At 42.4% G+C, this 23,778-nt stretch overlaps 1 long non-coding RNA gene across 2 annotated transcripts in view; it reads right to left on the bottom strand.

Moving 5' to 3' along the window:
* Positions 1-1,808: 1,808 nt before the first annotated feature.
* Positions 1,809-23,778, bottom strand: part of LOC115154728 (uncharacterized) — a 46,892-nt gene continuing 24,922 nt past the window's right edge. The window contains exons 2-4 of one of the 2 annotated variants that reach the window (XR_003867933.1): positions 7,245-8,868; positions 6,076-6,202; positions 1,809-3,796 (exon numbers count right to left, since the gene is read on the bottom strand). This is a non-coding gene — a long non-coding RNA (uncharacterized LOC115154728). Of the gene's footprint in view, positions 3,797-4,398; positions 4,515-6,075; positions 6,203-7,244; positions 8,869-23,778 lie in introns of those variants that run through there. The other variant, XR_003867934.1, reaches the window with a different exon arrangement.

Here is a 23,778-nt window from a genome sequence, read left to right as displayed (position 1 = left end):
AGAGCGAGAGAAAGAGAACAATTAAAAACAAAATGAGGCATCTAATCTAGACCTACAGTATCTTCTGTGGTTCAATGGCTTCTGGTACAAAGGCAACATTTTGTTAGGGAATTTACAGTGCCTTAGTGAAAGTTACATAGTGGAGATTGGGGCATGGGTGGGGTGGAATTAAAATAATAATATGGCTAGAAACAATAATAAATGTTGACTGAATCAGTTTGAGTAATGTTTGAACAAGCTAGTGTCTGCAACGCAATCTGTAAATGATGTCATTTAACTCTGTTTTATAAAAATGTGCACAGGTGAGGGTGTGGTTTGTATGTGTTGTGTCTTAGTGTGACAGAAGTATTTTGAATGTAAGTGCATGTGATGTGTGTATCTGTACATTCCCTCCAAGTCTAGCTAGAAGGTAGTTATTCAGAAAATCTAGGTTCAGCGTCAGTGTTTGGTTTTGTGTAATAAATGAGCTTCAACTGCCCGTGGAACAGCAAGAAAACACAGTCAAATGAGCTTCTGCGAAAGTGAGAGATTTATTCAGACTCAAGCATTCTGCTCCAGACTCTTTCTGATTGACAAAATAATGATTAGTACAGATGGATGGAATGTGACAGCTACTGACAGCAACCGTCACAGGAGTACAAAGCATTCTGGACACAGGGGGGAAATAAAGGCAACAGTGGCATGGCCTCAACATATTTCAGCCTATACCATGAAAATACATGACTCCACTAAAGCCTTGTCAGTCAAACACAGACACGCAGACTGAGACATACACAGACATGCGGGCACGCTGGCACAAACACACACAGATGCACACACACACACACACACACACACACACGACCTCCCCATAAAACTTTACATTGCACAACTTATCATATGCTCTTTTATATTCCAGTGTTACATTCCACTGAAAACTGACTTGTGTTTATTCATGCTAAGTGTAAAGATTTAACTGTGAAAATGAAATACCTAATTTACATAAGTATTCACACCCCTGAGTCAATACATGTTAGAATTACCTTTGGCAGCGATTACAGCTGTGAGCCTTTCTGGGTAAGTATAAGAGTTTTGCACACCCGGATTCGATCCAGCAACCTTCCGGTTACTAGCCCAACGTTCCTACCCGTCAAGCATTTCGCTACACTCGCATTAACATCTGCTAACCATGTGTATGTGACAAATAAAATGTGATTTACCTGCCGCAAACAGGATGCATGTTCTGGAATATTTTTATTCTGTACAGCCTTCTTTTCACTCTGTCATTTAGGTTAGTTTTGTGGAGTAACTACAATGTTGTTGATCTATCCTCAGTTTTCTCCTATCACATTTCTCCTACCATTAAACTCAAACTGTTTTAAAGTCACCATTGGCCTCGTGATAAAATCCCTGAGTAGTTTCCTTCCTCTCCGGCAACTGAGTTCGGAAGGACGCCTGTATCTTTGTAGTGACTGGGTGTGTTGATACAACATCCAAAGTGTAATTAATAACTTCACCATACTCAAAGGGATATTCAATGTCTGCTTTTTTTTATTTTTACCCATCTACCAATAGGCGACTTTCTTTGCGAGGCATTGGAAAACCTACCTGGTCTTTGTGGTTGAATCTGTTTGATATTCCCTGCTCAACTGAGGAATCTTACAGATAATTGTATGTGTGGGGTACAGAGATGAGGTAGTCATTCAAAAATCATGTTAAACACTATTATATTACACAGAGTGAGTCCATGCAAATCATGTGACTTTTTGCTCCTGAACTTATTTAGGCTTGCCATAAGAAAGGGGTTGAATACTTATTGACTCAAGACATTTCAGCTTTTCATTTTTTATTAATCTGTAAACGTTTCAAAAAATATTCCACTTTGACATTCCGTTACAGAAAAACTACATGAATTTCATGTGATCATGTGATATTATGTTAAGTTACTGTAATGTGATAACATGTCACAACATGTAAAAGCAACATGTGATAACATTAAACTACACATGTGAAAACAATCTCATGTTAAATAAATGTGACAACATGGGGATGCCAAATTTCTACATTTTTCACATGTGAAAATGCTATTCCACATGTCAGAATTCGATTTTCACTTGTGAAAGTTTGTAAAGTGTGAAAATGCAATTCCACATGTAAGAATTTGGTTTTCAATTCAAGTGTGAGGTGAAAACATGTTAATTATTCTCAATGTGAAAAGGTTGTGTTAATATTAAATGCAATATTTGTAAACATATGTTTTCACATGTGCACAAGTGACCCGTTTTCACATGTGAAAATTGTGAATCTTCACATTTCACAATTGTATTTTTTGTAAGGGAAGTAATTAAGTGGTATGGGAGTTTTAGGCTAAGAGATACACTGTTCAGCTAAAATAATGTAAACATCTTTAATCAATATGATTAAACACTTAGTGCTGACTTTTAAATATGACCTCACCTGGGATTTGAACTCACAACTTCTGGATTTAGCAAAATAGCAACATCTGCACTGCTATGTTAGTTATCATCTCATGATTCAATTTACTTATTTCAGCAATTTGAGGGGTTTTCTATACAGTTGTCTAATGTTGGTGGGCCATATTATTCTGTTTTAATGTTACTCCTAAATCACTTTGATAAATAGAGTTTTTCTTGAGTGTATTTTTAACAAAGCTGAGATTTACTTTGAAGTCCAAAGTGTAGTAATACAGGTGAAATCAGTCATTGACACAGACATGGGTGCATAGCAGGAAGATCAGAATGCCGTGAATCAAGAGGTTGGGATTTCATATTCCAGGTGGGTTGAATAATAATTACTGTATAAATAAACATGCACAATGTCAGCATGTATGTCAAAGTGTTTCCAACATGTAAGTTGAAAACACTGCGACTGCGTGATGTTCCGGGTACATCCTAATGACTCATTTTTGTTTGCAGGGCATCGCCAAATTATCCACATGTGAAATACCATGACGTGAAGTGTTCCAAAACAACACGTTTTCACATGATAACATAACATTTGACATGTGGAAAACTTGGACATTTCACATGTAAAATCATGTGGTTCTTCCATAAGGGTTATGGGGTTGTGTGTGTAGGCCAGTGACACAAAATCTACATTTCATTCATTTTAAATTCAAGCTGTAACACAACTAATGTGGAAAAAGTCAAGGGGTGTGAATACTTTTTGATGGTATATTTCAATATAAGATTCCACCTAAAACAATGACATGAGCTCTGTCCCAATTAATCTCAGCTCAACTCTTCACTTCCTCTACCCGCATCCTTCTCAAAACCCATTGGAGGTCTGAGCCGATGGGGTTTTATAAGGGGGTACGGAAAAAGGATGCCAGGAATCAAAGAAAGATAAAATGGCATGGAGCTGTTCTGTTTGCCTAAATATGGAAAGGCAGACCTCACTATGTGGGACTAAGCAAAGGTGTACAATCCATGTCAGTATTATTGAGCCATAAGAAACCTTCCTTAGATGTTTAGTTAAGAAACACATAAATGAGTATACAAGTATGTTGAAGTATGTTTAAGCAGTCATACATGACTGTTGGGAGTGCGGTGCCACACCTTTAGCTCCCTGGTGCTGCAGAGCTGACATGTTTAAGATGAAGATGCAGCAGATGTCTGTGGAGGGGGTCTTGACCACACTCGGTTAGTTCCAGCATTACCTCTGTCTTGAGAACAACCAGAGTCGATGAGTGTGCATGGGTACTGGACATCACTGAGTGCAGAGTAGAGGGGCAAGCTCAGATGAACAGCGTAGTTCATCCCTGCCTCGAAACATTGGTCTAGGGAGCACCAAATATCTGAGGAGACGAGAGAGAGAGATGAATGTCACAAAACACTATACTAATTCACATACAAGAAAAGTGTGTGCAAACAAAACACAGGCATGTAATACAGGGTGTATACAGACTCAGAGTAGACTCATATACACAAAACGTATATCCTACTCCACACACACACACACACACACACTTGCATATACAGACCCATTACTCACTCTCTCACGTGCAACAAACATACACAGAGAGAGAGTGACTAGGTTTGTGTTTACTGTGATCCAGGGTGGAGAAATATCATTTGGTTGTCGTCACCAGGCATGGTTTTGCCACAGCGGCTGTTTGTTGAGATCACAATGAAACACATCACTGTCATCAACAACTCCTACCACTCGTCCGGTAACTACGCCAACACAACAGGTGTATAGACATTGGATAGGACTCCACTGAGGAAAATGGAGGTATACATACAGTACCAGTCATAAGTTTGGACACACCTACTCATTCAATGGTTTTTCTTTATTTTTTACTATTTTCTACATTGTAGAATAATAGGGAAGACATCAAAACTATGAAATTACACACAAAAAAAGCTGAGCTCGTTGGCTGCTTTTACTTCACTCTGCGGTCCAACTCATCTCAAACCATCTCAATTGGACTGAGGTCGGGTGATTGTGGAGGCCAGGTCATCCGATACAGTGCTCCATCACTCTCCAGCCTGGAGGTGTGTTGGGTCATTGTCCTGTTGAAGACAAATAAGTGTGCCTTGAATTCTAAATAAAATCAATGACAGTGTCACCAGCAAAGCATCCCCACACCATCACACCTCATCCTCCATGCTCACGGTGGGAACCACACATGCAGAGTTCATCCGTTCACCTACTCTGCGTCTCACAAAGACACAGCGGTTGGAACCAAAAATCTCACATTTGGACTCATCAACCCAAAGGACAGATTTCCACCGGTCTAATGTCCATTGCTCGTGTTTCTTGGCCCAAACAAGTCTCTTCGTCTTATTGGTGTCCTTTAGTAGTGGTTTCTTTGTAGAAAATTGACCATGAATGCCTGATTCCCACAGTCTCCTCTGAACAGTTGTTGAGATGTGTCTGTTACTTGAACTCTGTGAAGCATTTATTTGGGCTGCAATCTGAGGTGCAGTTAACTCTAATGAACTTATCCTCTGCAGCAGAGGTAACTCTGGGTCTTCCTTTCCTGTGGCGGTCCTCATGAGAGCCAGTTTCATCATAGCGCTTGATGGTTTTTGCGACTGCACTTGAAGAAACCTTCAAAGTTCTTGACATTTTCTGTATTGACTGACCTTCATGTCTTAAAGTAATGATGGATTGTCATTTCTCTTTGCTTTTTTGAGGTGTTCTTGCCATAATATGGACGTGGTCTTTAACCAAATAGGGCTATCATCTGTATACCACACCTACCTTGTCACAACACAACTGATTAACACAACAAATGCATTAAGAAGGAAAGAAATGACACAAATTCACTTTTAACAAGGCACACGTGTTAATTGAAATGCATTCCAGGTGACTACCTCATGAAGCTGGTTGAGAGAATGCCAAGAGTGTACAAAGCTGTCATCAAGGCAAAGGGTGGCTGCTTTGAAGAATATCAAATATATTTTCCCAACACTTTTTTGGTTACTACATGATTCCATGTGTTATTTCATATTTTTGGTGTCCTCACTATTATTCTACAACACAGAAATAGTCAAAATAAAGAAAAACCCTAGAATGAGTAAGTGTGTCCAAACTTTTGACTGCTACTGTATGTTCTCTACACACAGTCAAAATATGTCAGGAAATGTCAGAGTTCAATTGGAGTTGAAAAGTTTTGCATTCAAGGCAACAGTCTATTTTAGGATTGCAGCTGTATTAAAAGAGGCAACTATGGATAATCATTTAGCCAAGTAAGTGATAATACTGTATACAATGTGGGACTGAGCCAAGCTGTATTAATCCACGGCACTCGTCAGTCAGTTTGGCTCAGTATTGAACAGCCTGCTGTCATTTCATGCCTGACCCTCGCCGTGGGGAGCTATCCTCCTATTGATTTTCACTTCATCCCTTACTTAACCTACTTGTACACATTCAGTATAGAACCATCCTCTGTATAGAACCATATTTCTAACCAAAAAGACAGCAGGTGGTCAAAGTCAATAATATGTCATCCTCTCTGCGTGACAGATGTCCTCATAACAATGCCTCCATAAAGCATCAAAGCAATTAGAGGAACTCAGTACCACCAATGATTAAGTTACGGGGGTGATTGATAGAAGTCATGGTTACCTGCAGCAAGTCCCCAGAGTGCTGTGCATAGAAGAGACCCAAGGTACTTTAAACAGTGGACTCCTGTATCTCCTATCTCTGTCAGCCAAGCACTGAATAACTTCCCCACCACATAGTTAAAGTGGGCCTGCATGGAGAGGTAGATGGAGAGAGAGATGGTTAGAATCATTCTCTTTTGTTGTAACTGCACAAAAACTGCCAGAGTAAAAGTTAATCAAATCTGTGTTTCAAATAGTCTATAACTCAAAGTACGCAGTTAGCGGTTTATAATATTGGTTATTTACTTCAGAGTTTGATCTCTCTTGGCTCCCCCTCCTCCACCACTCCCTCCCAGTCATGCTGGTCTTCCAAGTCCTCCTTCCATACTATCCCTTAGTTAACTTAGCCACAATGCTCTTGGTTAAATCAAAGACACTGCTAACTTTTATATGTGGTTAAACGTTAGCTAGATAGTTAGCTTTCTTAAATATCCAGTGGTGTAAAGTACTTAAGTAGTTTGTGGGTATCTGTACTTTACTATTTATATTTTTGACAACTTTTACTTCACTACATTCCTAAAGAAAATGTACTTTTTACTGCATACATTTTCCCTGACACCCAAAAGTACTGGTTACATTTTGAATGTTTAGCTGAATAGGAAAATGATCTAATTCACACACTTATCAAGAGAACATCCCTGGTCATCACTACTGCCTCTGATCTGGCGGTCTCACTAAACACAAGCTTCGTTTATAAATGATGTCTGAGTGTTGGAGCCTGGCCCTGGCTATCCGTAAATTAATAAAACAAAAAAATGGTGCCGTCTGGTTTGCTTAATATAAGGAATTTGAAATTATTTAGACTTGAACTTTTACTTTTGATACTTAAGTATATTTTAGCAATTACATTTACTTTGATACTTAAGTATGTTTAAAACCAACAGCTTTTAGAATTTTACTCAAGGTGTATTTTACTGGGTGACTTCCACTTTTACTTGAGTCATTTTCTACTAAGGTATCTTTACTTTTACTCAAGTATGACAATTGGGTACTTTTTCCATCACTGTAGATATCCTGCTTCAATAACAGAAGAGCAAGTAACTAGCTAGCTTCCTACATCAATTTCAATTTCGAAATCACAGGTGATAAGTTGGTTGGTTAGGTTCTCTACTGAAAAACTATAGAGCTTACCTTTTTATCGTCAGCCATCGTCCCTACTTCACCACCACCACCAAAGATTTTTATAACAAACCCATCACCTTGCCTTTCACTGCCAAAATCCGGTTTCCACTAGATAACACAGCCACAAAGTCAACATTGGCTGTATCGTAAAAATGTAAGAAAACAAACATTGCTTTTTGGTCTTAACTTAAGGTTAGGCATAAGGTTAAATATGTGGTTAAGGTTCAAATCGGATTTTAATAAGTGAAATTGTAGAAATAGGCAGGGTTTGGGGCTCCATAATAATGATAACTTTTTTGCTGTGTTAACCAGTGTTCATTGGCTAGAATTTTCACCTGTAATAAAACATTTGAGTAAATGATCGCAGTTGCGAGAGCAAAATTTCTTGTTGTGAGACAAAAGAATCCATGTGGGGAAGCGGTGTATTTGTGAAAACGCATTTGACAATTTTTTAATTTGCATGTCCCCGCTGCCTGTGCGCTCTCAGGACCCATCCTTTGCTGGCTCGACCACATTCTGTGCTCTCGACTTGTCTGTGCGCTTGTTGCAGTCATCATCTGCTTGCAGTAACCATCCTCTGCGCTCTCGACTCAGTGTTTGCTTGCTTGCTCAACTATGTTTCATCTTGCTCAACAGCCCCATCTTGCCCAATTGGCTTTAGAGGCTGATTTGACGCCATATACCCACATAGAACAATGAGATAGATTAGAACATTGAGATACCTCTCGCATAGATGAATGTCTTTGCATGAATGCACGCACGCACACATGCAGGCACTCACACACGTACGTACAGCATGGTGAGACTGCACGAGTACTGTTGCTTTCACTAGAATAAGACTGTGGTAAGCGGATGTGGTACTACATGACATTTGTGACATTAGGTACTTCCTGGCCACAGTACCGTTCACAATGTACCGTACCACTGGGGCCCCTTTCACGATGGGTCTGTCTTCAACATCAGCACGACTCAAAGAAAAGTGGAAGTGAGAAGTATGTAACAACAAAGCTACTTCTTTCTTTCCTTTTTTATTTATTTATCTAACTTCAATTCTGACCTTCATAAAGCCTCTGGGTTTGTATTCATAAAGCATCTCTGTGTGGAAGTGCGGATCTAGGATCTTTATGAATACGAGCCCCAGTTGTAAAGCCAATAAGCAACTAGTTGTAAACTGAGTGGCAGGAGAGGAAGGAAAGGTGATGACCACTGTTTAAATATTCCCTAGGGACGCCCCTCAATCCCTGTCTTGACCTGGAGGTGTGAAGTGAACTGACCTCTGATAGTGTGTTAACGAGGGGAATTGTGTTACGTATGTGTGAGTGTGTCTGTATTAGCTTCAGAACTGAGTTATTTCACTTGACTTTATTCATAGATACACTTAAAAAGGGAAGAAGTGGTCATTCTAAAACCATGTTCTATGGCTGGCTTCCTATCATACAGCAGACTCCATTGATAAAAATATAAGGAACAGACATTACAACATAAAATCCCTTATTGAGCATGATCAAACTCCTTATGCTGTTTCCACTTTTTCAGTCTTTGCATCCAGGTCCATGTCTTGATTAGAGATCTGCTCATCCTGGTTGATTGACAGCTGAGTATAGCAGAAAGGGGAGGGTCGTCAACAGCCATCCTGCAAACACAGAGAAAAGAAACTCATCAGAGGGCCATTACCAAGAGTGAAATAATTACCCTCCTTACTGATTTATGAGTGTGCATGTTAAACCTGCTCTCCTTTGAAGGGAAACCGTTTACCAGAAGAACTGTCTGGGTTTTTCACACTTGGCCCTAGTTTCATCTTAATTTATAAATCACAACTCTTAACGCAGAACCACTCGTAGGCCAAACATGCAGGCTAAAGTGCGTACACACACACACTTATAATATGCATCCCAATTGGCACCCTATTCACTTCATAGTGCACTACTTTGATCATGGCCCATGGGGCTCTGATCAAAAGTAGTGCACTACATAGGGAATAGGGTGCCATTTGGGACATACACAGTGTTGCCTCAGCTTTGTAAAAAATATGAATAGAGGATGTTAATCAACACAGCGTAGCCTAACTGCTAAACCAATAATGATCCATGCGACGGTTCAAACATATTAGCCTTTGACAGGTCTGCTGCACAGTAAATGCTAATGATTAGCACAGAACATTTAGCTCTACAGCTCTGGGTGTTCGTATCGATATAGCACAACTCAGAATGTGCTGATGTCATCCAATGACAAGGGTGTTCTTGCATACATGGGACTAGAAGAGTTGAGACAAATCAAGGCATTGAGGAGAAAAGACCAACTGGAATGTGCATTCTGTTATTTTAAATAGCTCAATTTACACTCCACCTAATGTTGCCTAGCTGAAGGGAGCGTCACCTTTGGAATACCTATGCAGAACATGTCATATCTTGACAGTGGTGAGACCGTTTTTTCAATATTGTTTAACAGCTCTGTGAGAATGGATGCCTCAAAGCCTCTCACGTTACACCCACTGGTTGCTTGCAGCTCAGGTATGGGGAAACAAGGTTTGCTCACAAAGAAAACAATGTTCTTGGTCATTGTTTGCCGTCTTGATCATATTTGTTCAGGAAATAGGACAACTCTTTGCAGAATGAAATCCATACCACGCATTCTCTGTGTATAAGATCATCTCTCAGCTATTTTGCCATGCTATAAAAATGTTTGGATTATAAACACACAATATGATGGGAATAAATTTAAAGAGTACATATGAACATCAAATATCAGGATTCAGTATCCACAAGTGGTTAGGGAAATGTTGCAAATGTTGAGTGCAATATAACAGCAAGTCTTTGGTTTCTAGGGGTGGATGTTAATGTTACTTGAAGGTACATCCCTCCCCACAGGTACCATATACAGTAGTATACAGTAGTATACAGTAGCCATATCCAGTAGGCTCAATGAACACAGCAAGACTCCCTGCACATAACATATTTCCACTGACATATTCATTGCCTCCATCATTGTCCTGCATGTAGAGCACTATACACTGCCCTCAGGCGTGTGATTGCTTAGTAAGGCAGCTGACTAGTTGTAAAAGTATGGTAGCTACAGTACACGTCAGTCTGACTAACGTTTGTCGTCGGGAGACGAGGAAGCGGACCAAAACGCAGCTGGGAGCGAATACATGTTTATTTAACACACTAGAATTAAACATGTACACAAAATCAAGGAAAAACTGCCAATACGTTACGTGCTCAAATAACGAGACAACAACCCACAAACATCGTGGGGGAAAAGGAACTTAAATGTGATTCCCAATCAGACTTCACAAGCGACAGCTGTCTGATTGGGAAATCACCCCCGAGCCCAACATAGAAATAAAACACAAAGAAAGGCTATAACCAAAACATAGAAAATAAAGCATAGAAATGCCACACCCTGACCAAAATAGCAGAGTTCACCTGGTCAGGGCGTGACAGTACCCCCCCTCCAACGGTGCGTACTCCCGGCGCACCAAACTAAAGTCTATTAGGGGGGGGACCCGGGTGGGCGCCTCACCCTCGGTGGAGGCTCTGGCCCCGGGCGTGTTTCTCCCCCTGCCTCCACCCTAGCCCTACCCCTCTGGCCCGGACTGGACCACTGTGGAGCGGCATGCTCCGGCTCCGGAGCGGAGCCGTCGACCGGAACAGGATTGGGCACCGGTGGACCAGACACGGGCCGTGCCGGACTGTGGACACGCACCGTGGGCTTGGTGCGGGGAACAGGAACGGGCCGGACAGGACTGTGGACACGCACCGTGGGCTTGGTGCGGGGAACAGGGACGGGCCGGACAGGACTGTGGACACGCACCGTGGGCTTGGTGCGGGGAACAGGGACGGGCCGGACAGGACTGTGGACACGCACCGTGGGCTTGGTGCGGGGAACAGGGATGGGCCGGACAGGACTGGGGACACGCACCACTAACCTGGTGCGGGGAGCAGGGACGGGCCGGACAGGACTGGGGACACGCACCACTAACCTGGTGCGGGGAGCAGGGACGGGCCGGGCCGGACTGGGGACACGCACCACTAACCTGGTGCGGGGAGCAGGGACGGGCCGGACAGGACTGGGGACACGCACCACTAACCTGGTGCGGGGAGCAGGGACGGGCCGGACCGGACTGGGGACACGCACCACTGACTTGGTGCGGGGAGCAGGGACGGGCCGGACCGGACTGGGGACACGCACCACTGACTTGGTGCGGGGAGCAGGGACGGGCCGGACAGGACTGGGGACACGCACCACTAACCTGGTGCGGGGAGCAGGGACGGGCCGGACAGGACTGGGGACACGCACCACTAACCTGGTGCGGGGAGCAGGGACGGGCCAGACAGGACTGTGAACACGTACTGGTGACCTGAAGCGTGGAGCCGGTTTAGCCACTCGTCCTGGCTGGATGCCCATCCTAGCACGGCATGTGCTGGGCATGTCCACCGGACGCACTGGGCTGTGCGGGCGCACTGGCGACACAGCGCGCAACTCTGCATACCATGGCTTGGTGCGGGGAGCAGGGACGGGCCGGACAGGACTGGGTACACGCACCGTGGGCTTGGTGCGGGGAACAGGAACGGGCCAGACAGGACTGTGAACACGTACTGGTGACCTGAAGCGTGGAGCCGGTTTAGCCACTCGTCCTGGCTGGATGCCCATCCTAGCACGGCATGTGCTGGGCATGTCCACCGGACGCACCGGGCTGTGCGGGCGCACTGGCGACACAGCGCGCAACTCAGCATACCATGGCTCCTCCTCCAGATCTTCCCTCTGCAGGTCCTCAATCAAACGCCTCATCTCCTTCTCTTCCTCCGCCGTCATCCCCCACGAGAGCAGTGGTCTGGGCTCTTCCTCTGCCCTTCCGGACCACCCCATTAGCCCCCCCCCAAAATTTTCTTGGGGCTGTTTTCCGGGCCTCCTCGACCGCCGCCTGCGACTCCGTCTACCGGCTGGCTTTTCCTCCTCGACCTGGGAGTCCGTCCGCCAGGGTCCTTTCCCCGACATGATCTCCCAGGTCCAGAACTCCTTTCCCTCGCGAGCCCATCTCTCGCGCTCCTTTTCCTCCCGCTGCTTGGTCCTGGTTCGGTGGGTTGTTCTGTAACGTTTGTCGTCGGGAGACGAGGAAGCGGACCAAAACGCAGCTGGGAGCGAATACATGTTTATTTAACACACTAGAATTAAACATGTACACAAAATCAAGGAAAAACTGCCAATACGTTACGTGCTCAAATAACGAGACAACAACCCACAAACATCGTGGGGGAAAAGGAACTTAAATGTGATTCCCAATCAGACTTCACAAGCGACAGCTGTCTGATTGGGAAATCACCCCCGAGCCCAACATAGAAATAAAACACAAAGAAAGGCTATAACCAAAACATAGAAAATAAAGCATAGAAATGCCACACCCTGACCAAAATAGCAGAGTTCACCTGGTCAGGGCGTGACACTGACTGTGTTTCAGGAGGGGGACAAAGTATTGAAAGGAATGCGTGTGAGTGAAGGGAGGGGTTGTCGCTTTGGTCCCCACTCACGTGATGGTGGCACCCTATTTTTGGCAGGTTGGTATCCATGAGTGACCTGGCTAAATGACACACATATCATGTACAAAAATATATATAGTATATAGTGTCAAATAAGAGTTCTTAAAGCGGATCCCTTTTTGGTGCTATATAGAACCGTTCTATAGACCTATTTAACAGCTTTCGGAGGAGGTGCGGAAGTGAACCCTGGAATCCCAAAGAAGTTCCTGTGCGTTTGTAAACAACGGCTGTTCCGTAGTGGCTGTAAACACCTAGCCAACTAAACACCTAGCCAACTAAACACCTAGCCAACTAAACACCTAGCCTCCTGGCCTTTACGACCGGGGAGGAATCTATTTTTGAATATTAAAGTTTATACAGTGGATATAAAAAGTCTACACACCCCTGTTAACCTCTCTGGGCCAGTGGGACGCTTGCATCCCACCTACTCAACAGCCAGTGTAATCCCGTGGCGCGATATTCAAATACCTTAGAAATGCTATTACTTCAATTTCTCAAACATATGACTATTTTACACCATTTTAAAGACAAGACTCTCGTTAATCTAACCACACTGTCCGATTTCAAAAAGGCTTTACAACGAAAGCAAAACATTAGATTATGTCAGCAGAGTACCCAGCCAGAAATAATCAGACACCCATTTTTCAAGCTAGCATATGTCACATAAACCCAAACCACAGCTAAATGCAGCACTAACCTTTGATGATCTTCATCAGATGACAATCCTAGGACATTATGTTATACAATACATGCATGTTCTGTTCAATCAAGTTCATATTTATATCAAAAACCAGCTTTTTACATTAGCATGTGACTAGCATGTGACTAGCATTCCCACCGAACACTTCCGGTGAATTTACTAAATTACTCACGATAAACGTTCACAAAAAACATAACAATTATTTTAAGAATTATAGATACAGAACTCCTTTATGCACTCGCTATGTCCGATTTTAAAATAGCTTTTCGGGGAAAGCACATTTTGCAATATTCTGAGTAGATAGCCCGGCCATCACAGGCTAGCTATTTTGACACCCACCAAGTGTGGTACTCAACAAACTCCGATTTACTATTACAAAAGTTTGATTACCTTTGCTGTTCTTTGTCAGAATGCACTCCCAGGACTTCTACTTCAATAACAAATGTTGGTTTGGTTCCAAATAATCCATAGTTATATCCAAATAGTGGCGTTTTGTTCGTGCGTTCAAGACACTATCCGAAGGGTAAAGAAGGGTGACGCGCCCGACGCGATTCGTGACAAAGAATTTCAAAATATTCCATTACCGTCCTTTGAAGCATGTCAAACGCTGTTTAAAATAAATTTTTATGCTTTTTTTCTCGTAAAAAAGCGATAATATTCTGACTGGGAGTCGTTGTTTTCGTTCAAAGAGAGAGAAAGTAAACATGGTGTCAGCTCGTGCACGCGCCTCCAGTCTCATTGCCCTCAGATCGACCATTATCCAAATGCGCTAATGTTTTTCAGCCAGGGCCTGCAAAGCCACCATTCATCGTTCTGGCGCCTTCTGAGAGCCTATGGGAGCGTTAGAAAATGTCACGTTATGCCAGAGATCCCCTGTTTTGGTTAGAGATGATCAAGAAGGCCAAGAAATAGTCAGAGAGAGCGCTTCCTGTTTGGAATCTTCTCAGGTTTTGGCCTGCCAAATGAGTTCTGTTATACTCACATACACCATTCAAACAGTTTTAGAAACTTTAGGGTGTTTTCTATCCAAATCAAACAATTATATGCATATTCTAGTTACTGGGCAGGAGTAGTAACCAGATTAAATCGGGTATGTTTTTTATCCGGCCGTGCAAATACTGCCCCCTATCCCCAACAGGTTAAAATGCCAGGTCTTTGTGATGTAAAATAATGAGACAAAGATAAATCATGTCAGAACTTTTTCCACCTTTATTGTGACCTATAACGTGAACAATTCAATTGAACAACAAACTGAAATCTTTGAGGGGGAAAAATAAAAAATAAAAAAACTCAATAACCTGGTTGCATAAGTGTGCACACCCTTAAACTAATACTTTGTTGAAGCACCTTTTGATTTTATTACAGCACTCAGTCTTTTTGGGTAGGAGTCTATTAGCATGGCAGATCTTGATGTGGCAATATTTGCCCACTCTTCTTTGCAAAAGCGCTCCAAATCTGTCAGATTGTGAGGACATCTCCTGTGCACAGCCTTCTTCAGATCACCCCAGAGATGTTCAATTGGATTCAGGTCTGGGCTCTGGCTGGGCCAACTCAATATTCGGAAGGTGTTCCTAATGTTTGGTATACTCAGTGTAGAATATGTAGAATATTGATCTGTTGGCAACTACAACTCCCTACTACATCGCACAGTTCAGGCTTGATCGAATTTATCTCTTGAGAAAATGTGCACTGCGCTCACAGATTGAACCGACGTAGGTCGATTAGTTGTTTAACCCTTTACACTCGTACCCGTGTACAGGTTGAAAATGGCACATTTGGGCATTGATAAATGCCTAAATTGGAACACAGTGGCTGTACAGTAACACGCTATACATGATGTCAGAGCTCAGGCTCTGCGCTTCACAGCGTTGTATGGGTTCTGACTGACAGACGTTCTGAACTTGAGCACCCCAATCCCTCCCACTAATTGGGCAACTTTTGCAAATGTTTCATTGTCTGAGTGAGGGAAATAGTTGTAAATGTATTTGAAAGATGAGACGTTGAGGATTATAAGAAATACCGCTGTCATACAAGCAAACCAAACACCCATCCAAATGTGCACTTCACATAACCATACCATAAAACTCATGTCATATACAGTGTCAACGTTTAAGATCACTCACTATGTTTGATGTACAGTCCAAAATGACATGGCATCATACCCTGGGTTGTTCTGAACAGAATTAGCCTGCGTTTGTCTATTGTGAAGAAAATTTGTTGCGGCACACGCACATGAATGCACTCCTTTCTATTTGCACCAAAATGATCTGTTTCCTTGAATTGCATTGCGAAAGCCTAACATCGTGTTTTATAACTTAGTTAGTCATGTTTGCAATAGAACAGGCTTTCAAATGATGCCCACCTCACCCAGATTGGGATTTATAATGGACCGTTTTTGGATTGTGTAAACCACAACAGTAATTGTGTGATGGTGGGGATGCAGGGTTACGTTCCAAACAAAACTACAAGTGTGCTTGCTCTAGTTCCTCAATGGCACAGCTAGGAGAGCTCAAAAAAGCACTTTATACAGTAGTTGAATACTCTTAGAAATTACTTATTTAGGAACTGTGCACATTTTAGAGAGGTGTGTGGCCACTTGGCGACACCAGTTAGTCCAGCCAGGTGTGTGGCCACTTGGCGACACCAGTTAGTCCAGCCAGGGGTGTGGTCACTTGGAGACACCAGTTAGCCTGCTCACTCATGTTGCACCTACCCCACATTTTCCAAGAATATTCTTATCATGTTACTGAATGTATCCAGAGTATTTTCAGATTTCGTTATCAATAAATGCGGCGAAAAGTACAGTAAATGTAAAATGCACAAAAAAAATCTACAGTCCTAATGTTTGGATTCATTCTTGTGTATGGTGAACTGTTGTGTCCTCACCTTTTGGTCTAATAATTTTCCAATACTCTCCAAACTGTTCCCTTTCAATTGCTACCATTGTCATGCATTTCATATTTCTTCTGTAAGAAACATTTAAATTTAGCCATATCCATATAGGCAATTTCCCACAAGTGTAAAGGCTTAAAAACGAGTCACCTGATAACAATGGTGTTTAAAGCTGTGCCCTGGTTTACAGTAGGTCACAAGAGGAGGAAAGTTTTGGCTGCGGCCCACACATTCTTTACGGAGAAGAACAAAGAAGCATTCCTGGCTTCACTAACAGAACAAACTTATTTTTCACAAGTTTTTCACACCACACATATTGGGAAATCCTCTTGCTGTACACCCATCAGGCCTGACAGGGTAATTATGCTCCGATTAACGAAAGATATCCATGATATGTAGGCGTACGTACAGTCATAAAACGTTGTCAGAATTCCAATACCGAGTGACAAACAGCCCTATATTGGACTAGTCATACTGCAAATAAAATATTTCCCGGTCCCACTCTAGTTGGATTTGTCTCCTCTCAGAGGGTGGGGCAAGAAGGGATCCAACTAGTTCCCCGAAAGCCATGTCAGCCCCCTCCAAGAGATCATTTACTGAATGTGTCAAACTCCAGCCAAGTGCTTCATATCTCCACTGAAACATGATACCTATGGAATGTGTGACTGTAGAGGGGGTGTCGGAGGGGAGGAGTTCGATCTCCAGGGTGTTAATCTGCTCTACTGAGTAATGAGCTTGTTGTCGATGACTGGCAGGCACTAATTCACGAATGGTGCAGACGCTTCTGGATGGAGCAGCCTGTCGCCATGCCAACAGGCTGCTCCGGAGATCTTGGAGTGAGGTTAGGTGAAACGTTTGACCTGTGCGATGATGGCTCAGAGTACTTCACCGACTGAGTAACCAATGTGGTTAACCCAGTCAACTACTATATAACAGTGACTGCGCAGTTAACATGCGACGCCTTAGTACATACACAGTAAACAGAATAGACACTAAACCACATGAGGTATAATATCAGTCAACATGAGTCAAAGATTGAACAGAACATCCATGTTTTTTTGGGATCTGTTCGTACAGATGTCATATTGACCCCCCCCCCCTCAACCCTTGGAGCCCCCCAGGAGTCCCCAAAGGCAGCAGGTAAACCAATTCACTTAACGGGCTCCATGTGATGTGGCTTTTCCTCTAGAGGGTTCAGGGCCGGGTCTTCCTAAAGAGCTCAGGGTTCATTAGCAGTCTCTGTTCTAGGGATTACCCACCGACGCGCTGGCCAACAGCTGCTCCAGTATAGCTAGAGAAGAGAGAGAGCTGGAAGGGGTGAACGGGGTCATACGACCCCCTTATGAGGACTTCCTAAAACCATAAGATAACCAGCCAGGACTATTTCCCTTCAGATTTCTTACCAAACGTGTCGCACGACTTGTGGCTCTTACTGTATACAGTATGTGAATTTGCTGCCAATAATACCAGGAATAAATTGGCCCAATGTGTTTAGGCCACTCTGCGCAATGAGTTAGCGTGCCTAATGTCCCTCACAGCTGCTGGCCTCGTAAAAGCATGAGTCCTTCTTCTGATGCCAAAGCCCACACAGCTACAGCACAGCTAGAGGTTGCATGGTAGTAAAAAATAAATACAAATTAAATAAGATTTTTTGTTGTCACATACACTGGATAGGTGCAGTGAAATGTGTTGTTTTACAGGATCAGCCATAGTAGTAACCCCCCCGGAGCACCACCCCTGGAGTTCACCTTGTCAGCTCAGGTACACTACCATTCAAAAGTTTATGGTCACTTAGAAATGTCCTTGTTTTTTAAATAAGAGCACATTTTTTGGTCCATTAAAATAACATACAATTTATCAGAAATACAGTGTAGACAATGTTAATGTTGTAAATGACTATTGTTGCTGGAAATGGCTGATTTTCTATGGCATATCTACATAGGTGTACAGAGGCCCATAATCAGCAACCATCACTCCTGTGTTCCAATGGCACGTTGTGTTAGCTAATCCAAGTTTATCATTTTAAAAGGCTAATTGATCATTAGAAAACCCTTTTGCAATGATGTTAGCACAGCTGAAAACTGTTGTTCTGATTAAAGAATCAATAAAACTGTCCTTCTTTAGACTAGTTGAGTATCTGGAGCATCAGTATTTCTGGGTTCGATTACAGGCTCAAAATGGCCAGAAACAAAGAACGTTCTTCTGAAACTCGTCAGTCTATTCTTGTTCTGAAAAATTGTGTCTATTCTATGCGAGAAATTGCCAACAAACTGAAGATCTGGTACAACGCTGTGTACTACTCCCTTCACAGAACAGCACAAACTGGCTCTAACCAGAATAGAAAGAGGAGTAGGAGGCCCCTGTGCACAACTGAGCAAGAGGACATGTACATTAGAGTGTCTAGTTTGAGAAACAGACGCCTCACAAGTCCTCAACTGGCAGCTTCATTAAATAGTACCCTCAAAACACCAGTCTCAACGTCAACAGTAAAGAGGCGACTCCGGGATGCTGGCCTTCTAGGCAGAGTTCCTCTGTCTATGGTCTGTGTTCTTTTGCCCATCTTAATCTTTTCTTTTTATTGGCCAGTCTGAGATATGGCTTTTTCTTTGCAACTCTGCTAGAAGGCCAGCATCCCGGAGTCGCCTCTTCACTGTTGACCTTGAGACTAATGTTTTGCAGGTACTATTTATGCTGTTGGAAGTGGTGTTGAAGGGCCAGTAGGGGGCACTCTTCCCTCTGGTCTTAAGATCAATGTCCCAGGGCAGTGAAGAGGATATTGCCCTGCGTAGAGTGTGGTCTTTAGGATGGGATGTTAAACTGGTTTCCTGACTCTTGTGGTCATTGAAAATCCCATGGCACTTATTGCAAGAGTAGGGGTGTTAACCCTGGTTTCCTGGCTAAATTCCAAACCTGGCCCCATTTTCGTCATGGCCACCTAATCATCCCCCTCATTCCTAATTGGCATATATCACTCCTCACCTCTCCACCATGCTAGCAGAATTGTGGTCAGTGTTCTGGCACAAAATGGTTGCCGTGCATCACCCAGGTGGTTGTGCCACACAGTGGTGGAGTATGAGGTGAGTTTCCCCCTTACTATGTAAAGCGCTTTGAGTAGCCTACCTCAATTGGTAGAAAGGTGCTATTTGAATCCAAGCCATCATCATTGCAGCTTCTCTTCTCTCACAACCATAAGACACAAACAGTGAAATACAGCAGTCACCAATGGGTGGTTGACTAGAGCTCCACAATAATGAACCTCCAAGGAAACTTACTACGACTGTGATATGTGGTTCATCAAATTAGACAGATGTAAACTTTTATGGCCTGAGTTGATAATCAATATCTTTTACATGGGGAGTCAGCGAGGACATCCCAGCCAGCGGCTGTGGCCGTCCTATAGAAGACAGAGTTTAATGTCGTTTCTACAGCTGAAGGCTATAAATTCAGGATGGAAAACGTGAAGGACAGAAAGCCACTCCACTCAACAGGTGTACATCTAGAATGAATGGAGAATGATTTTTCTTCTAAAGAGATTGAGTGTGTAGAAACTTTATTATGCTCGTCGTTGGTGCAGAATGTATGTCTGTGTATGTGTCATTGACACATTTACGGACCATGATTCCATGGTTAATATGATTTCCATAGTATATTTTAGGGCTTAACTCTTCTCTATAGAAAAAGAGGTGGTAGAAAAGGGGGAATATTCAAGGATCTGGCAACTCTACTGTTATGTGGATTCTTCACGAAACTAGAACAACAACAAAAAATACCGTGATTCGGATTTTCAGCTTATTCAAATGTATATTTTAAATATACATTTGGATATTTTTCAATATTCATTAATGTAAGAAATGTGTGATTGAAATGAAAATACTACTCACATTAAGGACAAGCGGAAAAGCTTCAGATGACACTAACTTTTGCTTTGTAGCACCTACAGATCAAACATTATAGTCTTAAGAAACCTGGGTAAGGACAAAATGTCAAATATTCCAACTTCAATTAATTATTTCACAATTATGCTTTAAGATACAAATATATGTCAACAACCCTTCCTCTAAAGGACCCTTCTATTGATTATATTTCGTGAAGAAAAAAAAGAAAAAAATCATGTTATTTTTTCTGTTCTAGTTTGGTGAGGAATCACTGTTATACAAGACCAATTGCTCTTCAGTTCAGCCTAAAGGCTATATTCTATATTCTCTGCATCTCTCTCATGCTTCTTTCATCTCCACTTCCAGTTATTATTTCATTTTTATTCAATTTATTTATTTCACCTTTATTTAACCAGGTAGGCAAGTTGAGAACAAGTTCTCATTTACAATTGCGACCTGGCAAAAATGTAGTTTTTTTTTAAAGATAAAAGATAATTATAGCGAAAAGCACAACTGTCTATGAGGCACAAGACATGGCAAAATGATGTGCACCACGCTGCCACTTGAACTCACTGACATCTGCCGCGTCGACTTGAGTTGAACATCTCGGTTTCGTTTTACAACCTCAGACTAGGAAAATTCACCTCAGGTGGTTCCACGTTCCAAAAGCCCAAGCTTTTCCAAGAACCCTTTTAGAGAATATTTCTGTGGGAACCTGCGTTGTCTTTGAAGTTGATTAGATATGCATAGCTGTTTCATGGGCCTTGATAGACAGCTGTGACATTTCCCACAGTTAATTTGTCATGATTAACGGGTGGTCGGTTAATGAGCCTTCTGCTGTTGTAGATAATAAAAATGTGTTTCTGATTGATCTTTACTAATTTTGTGATTGTAAAACAGATCGTCAGGCCATGCTACTCCGGTACATCATGATAAAAGTTGCATGATATTATTGCAGTAAATAATATTGTCTCGGGGCAGGAGCTGATATTCAGTGTGCAGGCTAGGGAGTAAGACACAACCCACTGGGCACACACTGGTTGAATCAACGTTGTTGCCACTTCATTTAAATGAAATGACGTTGTACCAACGTGGAGTAGACTGTCTGTGCCCAGTGGGAAGTCAGTAAATAGAAGTGGCTTGGCATAACAAGTTTGATTGATCTAATTCATATGCTACTTGGATTTGCATGTGAACCTTCAGGTTGTCAAACTAAAAAAAAACATTTGACAAAAGATCATAATAATATTCGAAACGGTCCAGACAGGCTTATCCACATCAAATGATCGTGATGATTCATTAAGACATCCTAACCTTTAAACTTGGGATCAGTAGAGCTCTCGAACACCAACTGATTAACGTCAGGAAGTTCTAAGGTTCTAAGGTTCATGACTTCTATGACCTGAATGTTCAGCTGGCAGTGGAAACACACCCAGCAGCATCTGAAGGCTATTACTCGTGTCTAAATGCCCACAGGAGCAGGACATCAAGGCACATAAGCTGTGTGATGCTTCCTACGGGTGTTTGTGCTTTTAGTCCTTCTCAATTTGCACATCAAAAAACCTATTGGACCCGTGATCTGGTAGATTCTAGTTTAAATCTGGGGTTGGTCCAGTGTGTGTCCTCTATTCAACATGCAACACAAAAGACACTGTGATTAATTGCTTCCTCTGCCATAATGAAGCCATCGCCAGTTAAAGAGCAAATTACTTTTCCAGTTTACAGGTCTCTGGAATTTGCTTTGTTCTCCTGTTAGCACTCAGATACGGCCATTCATTTCAGACTCCGTTATCTGAGCTTAGATAAAATGCTGTGTTTACTGGGAAGCCAGAGAATGTTTTTCATTCACTTGTACAGGCCGCCTTTGAACTCGTGCAAACATGGAAGGCTAAATATTTACACGTTGGCCCCTGCTTGTTTAACGTTGCAGACACACTTGAGCCGTAGAGTAAATTAATGAAAAAGGTTTAAACAAAACACCTTCAGGCATGTGATGGCTGCCAGGCCACTTTGTGGTGCTGGCCTGCCCAGGTTCAACCTCCTTTTGAGGGCATGGGGACTGGGGAACCAGGGGGCTTGCTGGAGGGCCAGAACACTGCTGATGTTGTGGTCTCTCTCTGAAGAGGAGATCAGAGCATTAAAGTTGTCTCAGGCTCAAAGAGATTACGCAGAGGTGTAGAGCACTAAGACTGGGAATTTCCAGGGACCTCACAATATAATATTATCACGATACATAGGTGCCGATAAGATAAAGTGGCAAGAAAAAGTATGTGAACCTTTTGGAATTACCTGGATTTCTGCATCAACTTTGATCTGACCTTCATCTAAGTCACAACGATGGACAAACATAGTGTGCTTAAACTAATAACACACAACTTATTGTATTTGTCTTGTCTATATTGAATACATCATTTAAACATTCACAGTGTAGGTTGGAAAAGGTATGTGAACACCTAGGCTGATGACTTGTCCAAAAGCTAATTGGAGTCAGGAGTCAGCTAACCTGGAGTCCAATCAATGAGACGAGATTGGAGATGTTGGTTATAGCTGACTTTCCCTAATAACCTGTTGTGGATAGGAGGCAGTATTTTCACGGCCGGGTGAAAAAAACGTACCCGATTTAATCTGGTTACTACTCTTGCCCAGAAACTAGAATATGTATATAATTAGTAGATTTGGGTAGAAAACACTCTAAAGTTTCTAAAACTGTTTGAATGGTGTCTGTGAGTATAACAGAACTCATATGGCAGGCAAAAATCTGAGAAGATTCCAAGCAGGAAGTGGCCTGTCTGACAATTTGTAGTCCTTCTGTTGCATCTCTATCGAAATGACAGTATCTGAGCTGTTACGTGACACTTTAAGGCTTCCATTGGCTCTCTAAAGCCTTCAGAAACCGGATTGACGCGTCTCCTGTCTCTGGGCAGAGTATACTAGCACAGTTTGTCAGTGGACTGCCTGGTGACAGAGAGATTGGAGATGCGCATTCACGAGACCTCGCCATTTTTTGTTTCCCTCTTTGAATGAATACAACATTGTCCGGTTGGAATATTATCGCTATTTTACGAGAAAAATAGCATAAAAATGGATTTTAAACAGCGTTTAACATGCTTCTAAGTACGGTAATGGAATATATTTTTTTAAATTGTCTCGAAATGCGCTCGCGCGTTACCCTTTGGATAGTGACCTGAACGCACGAACAAAACGTGGATATTTGGACATAACTATGGATTATTTGGAACAAAAACAACATTTGTTGTTGAAGTAGAAGTCCTGGGAGTCCATTCTGACGAAGAACAGCAAAGGTAATCCAATTTTTCTTATAGTAATTGTGAGTTTAGTGAGCCCCGAAGTTGGCGGGTGTCTGAATAGCTAGCCTGTGATGGCTGAGCTATGTACTCAGAATATTGCAAAATGTGCTTTCGCCGAAAAGCTATTTTAAAATCTGACATAGTGATTGCATAAAGGAGTTCTGTATCTATAATTCTTAAAATAATTGTTATCTATTTTGTCTACGTTTATGATGAGTAATTTAGTAAATT

This window comes from Salmo trutta, chromosome 2 (assembly GCF_901001165.1).
Source record: "Salmo trutta chromosome 2, fSalTru1.1, whole genome shotgun sequence".
Classification (NCBI taxonomy): domain Eukaryota; kingdom Metazoa; phylum Chordata; class Actinopteri; order Salmoniformes; family Salmonidae; genus Salmo; species Salmo trutta.
The sequence above is the reverse complement of the archived record's forward strand: the minus strand, read 5'-3'. Positions and strand labels throughout refer to the sequence as shown.